This window comes from Rattus norvegicus, chromosome 19 (assembly GCF_036323735.1).
Source record: "Rattus norvegicus strain BN/NHsdMcwi chromosome 19, GRCr8, whole genome shotgun sequence".
NCBI lineage: Eukaryota > Metazoa > Chordata > Mammalia > Rodentia > Muridae > Rattus > Rattus norvegicus.
Window position 1 is genome coordinate 64,616,578 of NC_086037.1, and position 11,123 is coordinate 64,627,700.

Genomic DNA, 11,123 nt, shown 5'->3' on the forward strand with positions numbered 1-11,123 from the left:
GCTTGCCTAGGAAGCACAAGGCCCTGGGTTCGGTCCCCAGCTCCGAAAAAAAAAAAAAAAAAAAAAGAACCTTTAAAAAAAAAAGAATCACAATGTAAATATCTGATATTTCTGATGGTCTAAAGGGGTTGTGACCCACAGGTCGAGAATAGTGATTTAGGATGGGAGACGAAAATGCACACACACACAGAGGCTGGGCAGTGGGAAAGGGTGGGGTCTCATGCTTTGAAGGGTTTAAATGAGAAGCAAACGGGGTGAGAGATGAAGTAAGGAGGAAGGCTGGGGTTAGGAAGGGTAAGGCTCTGAGTGTCTGGGAACCTGCTATTCTGTGTGAGCCACCGGTTTCTGGCATTAACCAGGGAAGCAGTGTGCTCAAGTTTCAGAAGGAGGTCAATGTGCAGAAGTCACCACTCGCACTTTGAACAGGGATTACTCAGCTCTGGTGATAAAGAGGCAAAGTCCCAGCTGCAAGGGGAGCCAGCACCAGGGGAGAAGCTCAGTAAATATAGATGGAGTTTAGGTGATTACAGCTTTGAGCATCGGAGATGCCATGAGCCACGGCCTTCTGTCACTTGGCAGTAAAAATTATCAGAAGGTAGAACAGCCAGATCCCCCTCCCCTCACAGGAGTGCATGCACACATGCACACATGCACACACAGGCACATCCACTCACATACACGCACATATGCACACACGAGCACACATGTGCATGCACACATACACTCATGTGCACACACAGACACAGACATACACAGGCACATGCACACACACACACACATGCACCTATACTCACATGCATACATACATACACTCGTGTGCACACACAGACACAGGCACACACACAGGAACACACACATGCACACACATACATGCATGCACACACAGGCACACACATACATGCACATGGCACACGCATGTGCACACACAGACACTCATGTGCACACACAGACACAGGCAGACATAGGCACACACATATACACTCTCGCGCACACATGCACCTGTACTGACATGCACTCATACACACATACACACGTGTGCATACACAGACACGTACACACACTCACACAGGCAGTGTAGAGTGTCAGCACTGAAAGATCCCTGGAGTGGGGAGACCCTCACTCAAGTCTCGGAATGACGTGACCCCCCAAGAACTCACACAAGACCGTCCTTGTTGTAATCACATGAGGTTTATCGATAGCAACCAGTGCACTGGGGTCGAGACTCATATCCCACACAGGGTCAGTGGAGTTCGACCCCGAGAGGCTGGGAGAAGAGGTATTTAAAGGGAGAAACCACAACAAGGGGGCAGGGATGGCGTCATTGGAAAGTGTATAGAATAACAGTGAAAAATCACAAGGAAAAACTCTCTGTTTTTCAAGATTGTTTCCTAGGAGAAGCTGTCTCCTGCTTCTCAGATTGTTTAGCTTCATGGTCCTAGGAGAAGTTGCTTCCTGCTTCTCAAGATTGTTCTCTAAGATTTATGGTCAGCTAGTTTCTGGGAGAAAGCTGTTGAGCCGGCCAATGTAATTACCCATTCTATAGCCCTAGGAGAGGCTTCTTGGAACATATAATTTTGGGGCCTAACCTATTTTTTTTCTTCTGCTCTAAACTTTGTGTCTAGGGGGCAACTTTAAAACTTTTTACCTTTCAGCACAGTGCGGTAGAAGCATCATGGAGAATTTTGTATATATCCTTCCTTCACCTGTCCTCTCCACCATTCACTCACTCCATGCTCACCTACCCTCCCTCTATCCTCTCACCCGCCCTCTACCCACCCACCACCCACCCTCTGTTTTAGAGTTTCCATTGCTGTGAAGTGACACAGTGACTGGACACAGTAACTCTTATAAAGGAAAACATTTCATTGGGGTTGGCTTACAGTGCAGAGGTTCAGTCCATTATCATCATGGCAAGGAGCATGGTGGCGTGCAGACAGATATGGTGCTGAGGGAGGAGCTGAGAGTTCTCCATTTGTATTTACAGGTAGTGGAAAGAGACGGTGAGCCACATTCAGCCTGGGTTGAGCATCTGAGACTTCAAAGTTGGTGACACACTTTCCCCAACAAGACCACACCTCCTAATAGTACCACTCCCTATGGGCCTGAGGTGACCATTTTCTTTTGAAGCACCACACCCACCCAGTATCCATCCCCACTCTCACCTGTGCACTCTCCACTGGTCAATCCTTGTCTACTCCTCACCGTCCATGTATCACCTGTCCATTCTCTATCCCTACAGTCACTTGCCACTCTTTCTTTCCACACCTCCAGTGAACTGTCTTCCCACCCAGAAGTCCCTCTGTCTTTTTTTTTTTTTTTTTGGTTCTATTTTTCGGAGCTGGGGACCGAACCCAGGGCCTTGCGCTTCCTAGGCAAGCGCTCTACCACTGAGCTAAATCCCCAACCCCAGAAGTCCCTCTGTCTTAGTTAGGGTTTTACTGCTGTGAGCAGACACCATGATCAAGGCAGCTCTCATAAAGACAACATTTAATTGAGGCTGGCTGACAGGTTCAGAGGTTCAGTCCATTTTCATCAAGGCAGGAACATGGCAGCGTCCAGGCAGGCACGGTGCAGGAGGAGCTGAGAGTTCTACATCTTCATCTGAAGGCTGCTAGGAGAAGACTGGCTTCCAGGCAGCTAGGGTGAGGGTCTTAAAGCCCACAGCCACTGTGACACACCCACTCCAACAAGGACACATCTACTCCAACAAGGCCACACCCACCCTAATAAGGCCACATCCACTCTGATAAGGCCACGCCCACTCTAGCAGCACCACACCTTGTAATAGTGCCACTTCCTGGGCAAAGAATATACAAACCACCACACCCTCCATCTCCTGATTTTCACCCCCTCGCAGTCTTGACATCCACTCACATCCTCTTCATTCGTCCTTCCAGTCACCTCTCAGTTCCCACCAGACCTTCTGTTTCCCTTCTATGTAAAGGAACAGGTTTCTACCATCCATCTTTCCATCCAACCATCTACCCCTGTCTCCTTTCTCTCTCCTCACACTTCTATTTTTCCATGGACATTGGACCAACCATCATCTGTCCTTTAATCTTTCCCTCCCTCCTACCCCGATCAACAGACATTTGAACATCTGCTACAGTCTACATTCTGCCCTGGGCCTTAGAGAATCATTACCATACAAGGTAGGCAGGAGTTAGACAAGGTGGACAGGAGAACATGGGAGACCTGAGTGTGGTGGGAGAATTGGAATTACGGGGTGACAGGAGCTGCACTAACTCGGGTGGCATTTGTGCTGATACCTCTATGATGAGAGGGCAGGCATGAAACTCTCTTTCCAGCAGAGGCAGCCATTCTTGCTGGAGCATTCACTCAATGGATCTTCATGACCTAGAGCAAGCAGGAGGGATTGGTCCAGGAGGCACTGAGGCCTTGGGGGTTTGAGGGGCCGGGTTGGGGTGAGACAGAAGGAGGAGGCAGCGAGTGGGAAGATAGAGCCAGTTGTGGAATCTTGTCTATCAAGGAGACCCAAGGTAGAGGGTACCTGAAGGGGCAGTGTGGTCGTCCTCACTTGGAGTATCTCCAAACCGATCCGCTCCTGCGCTGCCAGCCAGTGGCATCACAACCAGCCCTATAGAAAGAGACCCAGAGGGGTTGGGGATTTAGCTCAGTGGTAGAGCCCTTGCCTAGCAAGCACAAGGCCCTGGGTTCGGTCCCCAGCTCCGAAAGAAAGAAAGAAAGAAAGAAAGAAAGAAAGAAAGAAAGAAAGAAAGAAAGAAAGAAAGAAAGAAAGAGACCCAGGCTGGTGCCTGAGGCTCCCTAGTACCCTCTGGATGGGTAAGCGGCCCCACATCTCTTTTCTTTCTGCTCCCACCTCCCTCTAGCCCAGCTCAGCCTTCCCGACTTCTGTACTGCAAACCATCAGGAAATAGAGATCCCGGGCACCAGAGGGTCACGTGACAGATGAACGCAGCCAGGACTCATAGCCATCCTGTGAGTAAAGCGGGTCAGTTTATCAGTTTGCTTATTTGCTTGGTATGGAGAACGTTTTGCTGCCCTAGGCCGTCTTCTGTAGACCTGCCCCACCATCTGTGTAAATGAGTGACAAAGGGTGACCAGCTTCCTCCATCTCAAGCCTTGCCAGCAGGGGACACTGTAGTTTCATGTTGAGTATGCAAGGGCTACTTCCTCATGGGACCTAACACCCCACCAGCACTACCAACATACATAAGAGGCCTAGGTGGGGAAACCAGAGCTGGGGCCAAGGTTTAAAGAGTGAAGACCTCATTCCCTCATGCACCAGCCACCTCTAAGATGGAAACAGAGTCAGGCAGGAGTGGCCAAAGGAGAGTGACACTGGGTTTGTATGTGTGTTGTCTAATTATATGTCAGTCTGACACAAGCCAGGGTGATCCGAGAGGAGGGATCCTCAACTGAGCAAATGGCTCCATGAGATCAGTCTGTAGGCCATTTCTCATTAGAGACTGACTGGGGATGGCGGCAGCCCACTGTGGGCGGTGCCATTCCTAGGCTCGTGGTTCTATTAAAAAAAAAAAAAAAAAAAAAAAAAAAAGCATGAGGGACCAAGCCAGGAAGCAGCACCCCTCCATGGCCTGAGCATCAAAAGTAACCCTAACAAAGACAATATTACTGTGGCTTGTAGCACAGGCACTAGGAGGCTGCATTTTATTATGAAAAGGGACCAAGGAAAATTAGGAAACTTGGCACCTTATGTCAGGGCCTGCAGGGAAGGGAGGTACTTTGCTGGGAGCTCCCCAGTGCCTGGTGTTTTAGTTAGGGTTACTATTGGCTGGGATGAAACACAGTGACCAAAGCAACTTGGGGAGCAAAGGGTTTATTTGTTTTACACTTCCAGATCACTGCTGATCATCGAAGGAAGACGTCAGGACGGACACTCAAACAGGGTAAGATCTTGGAAGCAGGAGCTGATGCAGAGGCCATGGAGGGATGCTGCTTACTGGCTTGCTCCTCCTGCTTTCTTATAAAGCCCAGACCCAGCCGCCCATGATGGCACCTCCCTCTGTGGGTCATCAATTGCGTTTAAGAAAATGCCCTGTGGGCTTGCCTGCAGCAGATCTCAGGTAGTCATTTTCTCAGTTTGGGCTCCCTCCCCTCAGACGACTCTAGTCTGAGTCAGGTTGACATAAAATTAGCCAGCATACCTGTCCCCGTGCTTCGTGGGTCGGTGACACCGTCAGCAACGGTCAGAGATGGATTGCACAAGACTGTGCTAATTGGAGGGGGCATCCAGGACTCCAGGGTTGGAGAGCCATGGACTCTGCTCTGCTAAGCTGCCTTCTGCTCCTTTCCCCGGCATCCTGATGACCCAGACCTGAGTGGGATTTAGACTGGAGAGAGCTCCTTCTCCCCACAGGCCGGACTGGCTCCAGGACACGGTGTCTTGGTGGATGATGTGATTCCCAGCTGAACTCCAAGTTCTGCTCAGAGGTCTCTTGAAGAGGAGACTGAGTGTGGAGCTCAGTGGGGCCTGGGGCTGAAGGAAGAACTCGGGGGGTTGGGGAGGGGATAAGAATAGGAAAATGGATGATTGTGAAAGGGTGGGGGGGTTCGTTTACAAAGATTTTACTTTTGTTTATTCTATTTATATTGCTTATGAGTAATTTTATTTGTGTTTCTACATGGAGGGGTGGGCATTGTGTTCGTGAAAGCAGGTTATCTCTGTAGGCCAGAGGAGGGCCTTAGGTTCCTTGGTCATTCTCAGTCAGGCTGGTCAGATGGGATTAGGAACGCTGTGGACACGAGAAGGGAAAGGACGCCTTACTGTGTGTGCACACAGGATGCCACACTGTGCATTCTGGTTTCTGTCTCCTGCTGTCTTCCACCCAGGGATTTCAACCCCACCTCAGAGAGGCTTCAATACTGCTGTGATGGCTCAGGCCTTTAGCTCAGCTTCCTCATGGCCTCTGTGTAAGCAAGGTCCCAGGATGGGTGTTTTCTCCCTCAACCCCTGCTCTAGCTGTAAGCTTGTTTGTGGTGCCTCAAGGTTCTGCTTCGAGGGGAGAACTCCATGGATAAGAAACAGCTCTAAAGCCAGGCAGTGGTGGCGCATGCCTTTAGTCCCAGCACTGGGGAGGCAGAGGCAGGCAAAATACTGTGAGCTGCTAGCCTGGTCTATATAGAGAGTTCCAGGTCAGTCAGGGATACACAGAGAGAACTGTGTGTCACCGTGGGAGTGTGTGGGAGAGATCCTGACGAGGATGGGAAGGCAGGTGACGCAGAGGTCAGGCACATTCTTCAGACAATCAAATCTTGTGAGAACTGATTCAGCATCCCACAGGAACTACCATTAAAAGTTTCCTTAACCCTCCCATTGGCTCGTCTTCAGAGACCAAAGACCTCTCTGGCCCCAACTCTTAAAGGAGCCACTACCTTCTAACATCCCCGAATCAAGTACCAATTCTCCAGCATGGGACAGACCATGGGGACAGAAAATGAGTGGAGGTGGGACAGGGAGCATGGAGGGACATGAGACCACCGAGGGTTGCAGATGGCCCTGACTGTCCTGGAACTCACTCTGCAGAACTCAGGGGTTGGGGAGGGGACAACTAGTTGGCCTCAAACTCACAGAGATCTGCCTATCTGCCTCCCAAGGCCCAGGATGATGTGAGTGTGCAACCACACTGACGTACAAGCTCTGTTCTCACTGGGGTTCTGACTCCACAGGCCCATTGTGGACCAAGATGTGGTGTGGCTTCAGCTTCTCATGCACGGGTCACTGAAGGACTGCCAGGGTGGGAGAGGGGCTGCCAACACCATTAGAGAGGCTGCCTTCCCTGTGGTTTAGCTCAAATTTGCTTCTAGAGGAAAATGTACACAAAGGCCGGGTCACTCACTAAGTCTGGGGACGAGTCCAGGAAGGCGGGGAGTGGTTGAGGCCTGAGAATGCAGAGGAGGGGCCCGTTTGCAAGGGTCCAGCCAGAACCAGCCTAACCTTGAACTTCAGTGCCTTCGGCCTTGGGGTGTCTCTTGACTGAAGGAGGTGTCCTCTCTTTGTGACTATCCCTAAGGCAAGAGTCCAGAGCTGATCCTGGGACCAGTTCCCACAGCCAGGTCCTAGATGGGTCAGTCTGGGCTAGCAGGAGGGAGGGGCAGGTTGCTGCAGGCTGAGGAGGAAGTGGGACGCTCCCTGGCTGGGAGGACAGTGAACCTTAAGTGGGAAGACGCTGAGTGGAGGTCAGTGGCCCGGTGGCCAGGGTCCGGCTCTTGGAGGACAAGGCTGTCCAGGAATAAGTGTTTCCATTCCCAGCCAGGGGTGGAGCCAGGGGGGCCTCACCCTGTGCAACTGAGGAGGTTTTCCCCACTGCCCTCACCCCACCATCTTTCCTGAAAACAGCAAGGGAGCCACAGTGGTTGGGCACAGCTTCAGGGAACCTCATGGGGCTGATGTCTCAGAGCTTGGTCTTTCTGTTCTCACCTCAGAGAGGTTGGGGCAGGCCAGAAGTCACACAGCAACATTGTCTTAGTCAGGGTTTCTATTCCTGCACAAACATCACGACCAAGAAGCAAATTGGGGAGGAAAGGGTTTATTCAGCTTACACTTCCACATTGCTGTTCATCACCAAAGGAAGTCAGGACTGGAACTCACACAGGTCAGGAAGCAGGAGCTGATGCAGAGGCCATGGAGGGATGTTACTCACAGGCTTGCTTCCCCTGGCTTGCTCGGCTTGCTCTCTTAACCCAAAACTACCAGTCCAGAGATGGCACCACCCACAATGGGCTGGGCCCTCCCCCCTTAATCACTAGTTGAGAAAATGCCTTACAGCTGGGTCTCATGGAGGCATTTCCTCAACTGAGGCTCCTTTCTCTGTGATAACTTCAGCTTGTTACACAAAACCAGCCAGTACAAACGTGCTTGGATACAAGGCCCAAGTTCCAAGGACAGACGTTAACATGTTTGAATGTCTCTTCATACGTGAAGGGAAAGGGGTAGGGCTATGCGACATAAACTAGACATGGTGACACATATCTGTAATCTCAGTACCCAGGAGGTAGAGGCAGGAGGATTCCAGAGATGGCTCGGTGGAGAAGAGTGCTTGCTGCCAAGCCTGACGACCTGAGTCCATTCTATGGGACCCAGGCGTGCCTTCTGACCCGAGCCATGGTCCCCCCTTTCCAAAAATCAATTTAAAGAACATTCAAGGTCATCCTCCGCTCTAGGGAGGACAAGCCCAGCTGGGGGCTGCATGAGACCCTGTCTCAAAAACAATTATTTTTTAAAAGAAAAAGAACGTGATGTAGCTTGGGTTAAATCTGGTCTTTTTACCAATGCACCAGCGGGGAATATGTCACTGGTGTTTAACACAGGAAAGGCTCACAGCAGCAAGCCAGCCTCGATCTGGCAAAACAATGGCTCTCCATGGCACCGCCCATCCACTTGGGGGCACCCAGCCAGGGCTGTGGCCCCTGCCTGCATCTTCTCTGCTCTCCCCATGCTCGGGGCCATTGAAAGCTGGACCTGAGCTCTCAGCCTGTCTCCCCAAGCTCAGCCCCCACTAACCTCCTGGGATCTCTGACTTCAGCCCCCCCCACCCCCCCCCGCATCTCCCCAAGTGTCATGACCTCCTGTGGTCGGTCATAGGGCACGCAGTTCTAAGCACAGGCTCTGTCCCTGTCTGCTCCCCTCTCTGCCTCTTTGCTGTGTCCTGTTTCCAATCTTGCCCTCTCTGACCCTCAGCCTCTTCTGCAAGATGGCAACAGTGTGAGCATTCGCCTAACGCTGCTGCTGTACAGCTCTGACTTGTAATCCTCCTGCCTCAGCCTCCAGGAGGCCGAAATGTCGGCTGTGTACCACCATGCCTAGCTTTAAACGAGTGACGAGTGACTATTCTTAAAGCTGCCAGGTGTTAACCTGGGATGAGGCACTGACAGGATCTAGTAAGCAGTGTGGTGCTGACCAGATGGGAGGCCATTGTCCAAGTATTTAGGATGCTGCTTGCCGTCCCTATGTTTATCAGGGCTCCCCTCAGAACTCCCCCGGGTTAACAGTCTGACTCCTCTTGGTAGTAAGCCCTGGAGGCACAGAGGTGGGACTTGGGCCATCTCCTTTGGTGTTCTTAGGCCTGACTTGGGTAGATATTCAAAGATTTGAATGAATGAATGAATGAATGAATGAACTCCAAGTCTCCTACACCATCATGTTTCTCTCTATTGGAAGTCATTCACACAACAGTATACAAGTCAGTACCACTTTTATCTGGTCCGATCAACATGCTTAAACTATCCCATGTCCCTGTAGGATAGTGACCCTTAGTGACTGTGAGTCCCCAAGTACAGCACTCTTTACGTTTTAAAGTTTCTATTTTTCTCTCTTTTTTTTCCTGAGGAAGGGGAGCCGTTGGCAGAGAGACAGCCCCTAGGGTTCACTGGAGGAAGCCTTGCCCCCCAGTCTTCGGGAAGGTAGGAGGACGTCCCACTGGGCTGAGGTAAAGTTCAGGTTGCCCGGGTCACGTAAACTGGAAAGGCCTCAGAAGCTTGGGACTTCAAGTTCTGAGTCTCGGCAGGAAGCTGAGAAGAGGGCTGGACCTGACCTCTCGGTGGGACCTAGGGCCCTGCTGGAAGCATCCGGTGCCTGTCATTCTGAGGCCACATCAAATCCCTGATCAAAAGAGGTGCTGGCTCCCCGGGAAGATTTGTTCTGTTTGCTTCTTGGACCTTTTTCCTTCCACACAAAGTACTCTAAGCAGTTGCCATTCTTGTCCTGAAAAGTCTGCTGGGTCCTTTTGTAACTTAGCACTGTGAAGAGTTGACTGTGTGCCACGGAGGCTCCCGGTATCTCAACCCAAGAGCATTTATTGAGCACCCAATGTATATGCCTGGACCTTTATTGAGCACCTTATGTATGCCTGGACCTTCAGTGTTATCTAGGGGAAAGAATGCTAGTTTAGTCACACCCTGGGACTTTAGACTGCAGACCTATTTTGGGGGAGCATTCCTCATTAAATCTGAGGATCAGGAAGAATCTTGGTAGTTAAGAGGGTTAGGTTTACCCCACCAGCAGCAAATACTCAGTGAGTACAGACCAGGTCCTGGGGGCAGCAGGAGGAGATGCAGACTTGGTCTTTGTGAGCCCAGGTCCCAGGAGGGGTCCCTACCTTCTCCCCTCAGTGTGACAAATGGCCACGTGTTAAGCAGGGTATGGTGACCCGTGCCAGCTGCCTCACGACACCAGGGCTCAATTCCAGATGTTGCCAGTGGGTAGAGGGTACCAAAAGCTCTACTCCCTTTTAATTTCTAAATGCTGGGTGGATACACACAGAGAGCTTGTCATTAGAAACTGCCGAATGTATTCAGTCTCCTAGAGTTCCAAACTCTGGGACCGATGTGGAGGGTAGAGTCCCATGGACGGGTTCCCGGGGAGATCAAGGTTTGGATAGGCGGGTGTCAGAGGTTCATCAGATGTTACAGAACAATGACTGAGTGCTCTAGTAGCTGTGTGAGCATACAAGGAAACTGGTGTGTGTGTGTGTGTGTGTGTGTGTGTGTGTGTGTGTGTGTGACCCTCATGGTTCCTTTGGATCCAGGAGCAGTTTTCAATGCACACACAGTCAGAAGCCAAGGACATACCCCCTGCTTTCTACCAGTTTTGAGAGTTCTCTGGGGTCATTGTGGGAGTTGAGGTGATGGGCTTTGTTGGTGAAATATTTCCCTCGCAGGCTCAGAGACCTGAGCCTGATCCCCACACACACACAAAAAGGCAGTGTGGGAGTATGCGTTTGTAACCCCAGCTCTGAGGAGACCAAGGCAGAAGGATCCCTCATGTTCACTGGTCGGCCGGCCCCAGCCATCTTAGAGAATTCCCAGCCAGTGAGAAAGTATCTGAGAAAATCAAAGTGAATGGTCGGTGCCTGAGGAATGGGAGGGAGGTTGACCTCTGACCTCCACAAACACATGTGTGTGTGCCGGGCGCATGGTGTCTGCTTTACATGTAAACAGTCCTCATTTGGAGCTGCTATGTGGCACATGTTTAGTGATCCCGTGACTGTGTGTTAGATGCCACGGGTACCAAAATGATAGGAAGGAGACCCCAGATGAACTTCCACCAGGCATGACAGGGTCAGTGGTATTCACCTACTGCGCATGAGCACAGCCTTACGTACAACGGGGGCGGGGCGTGG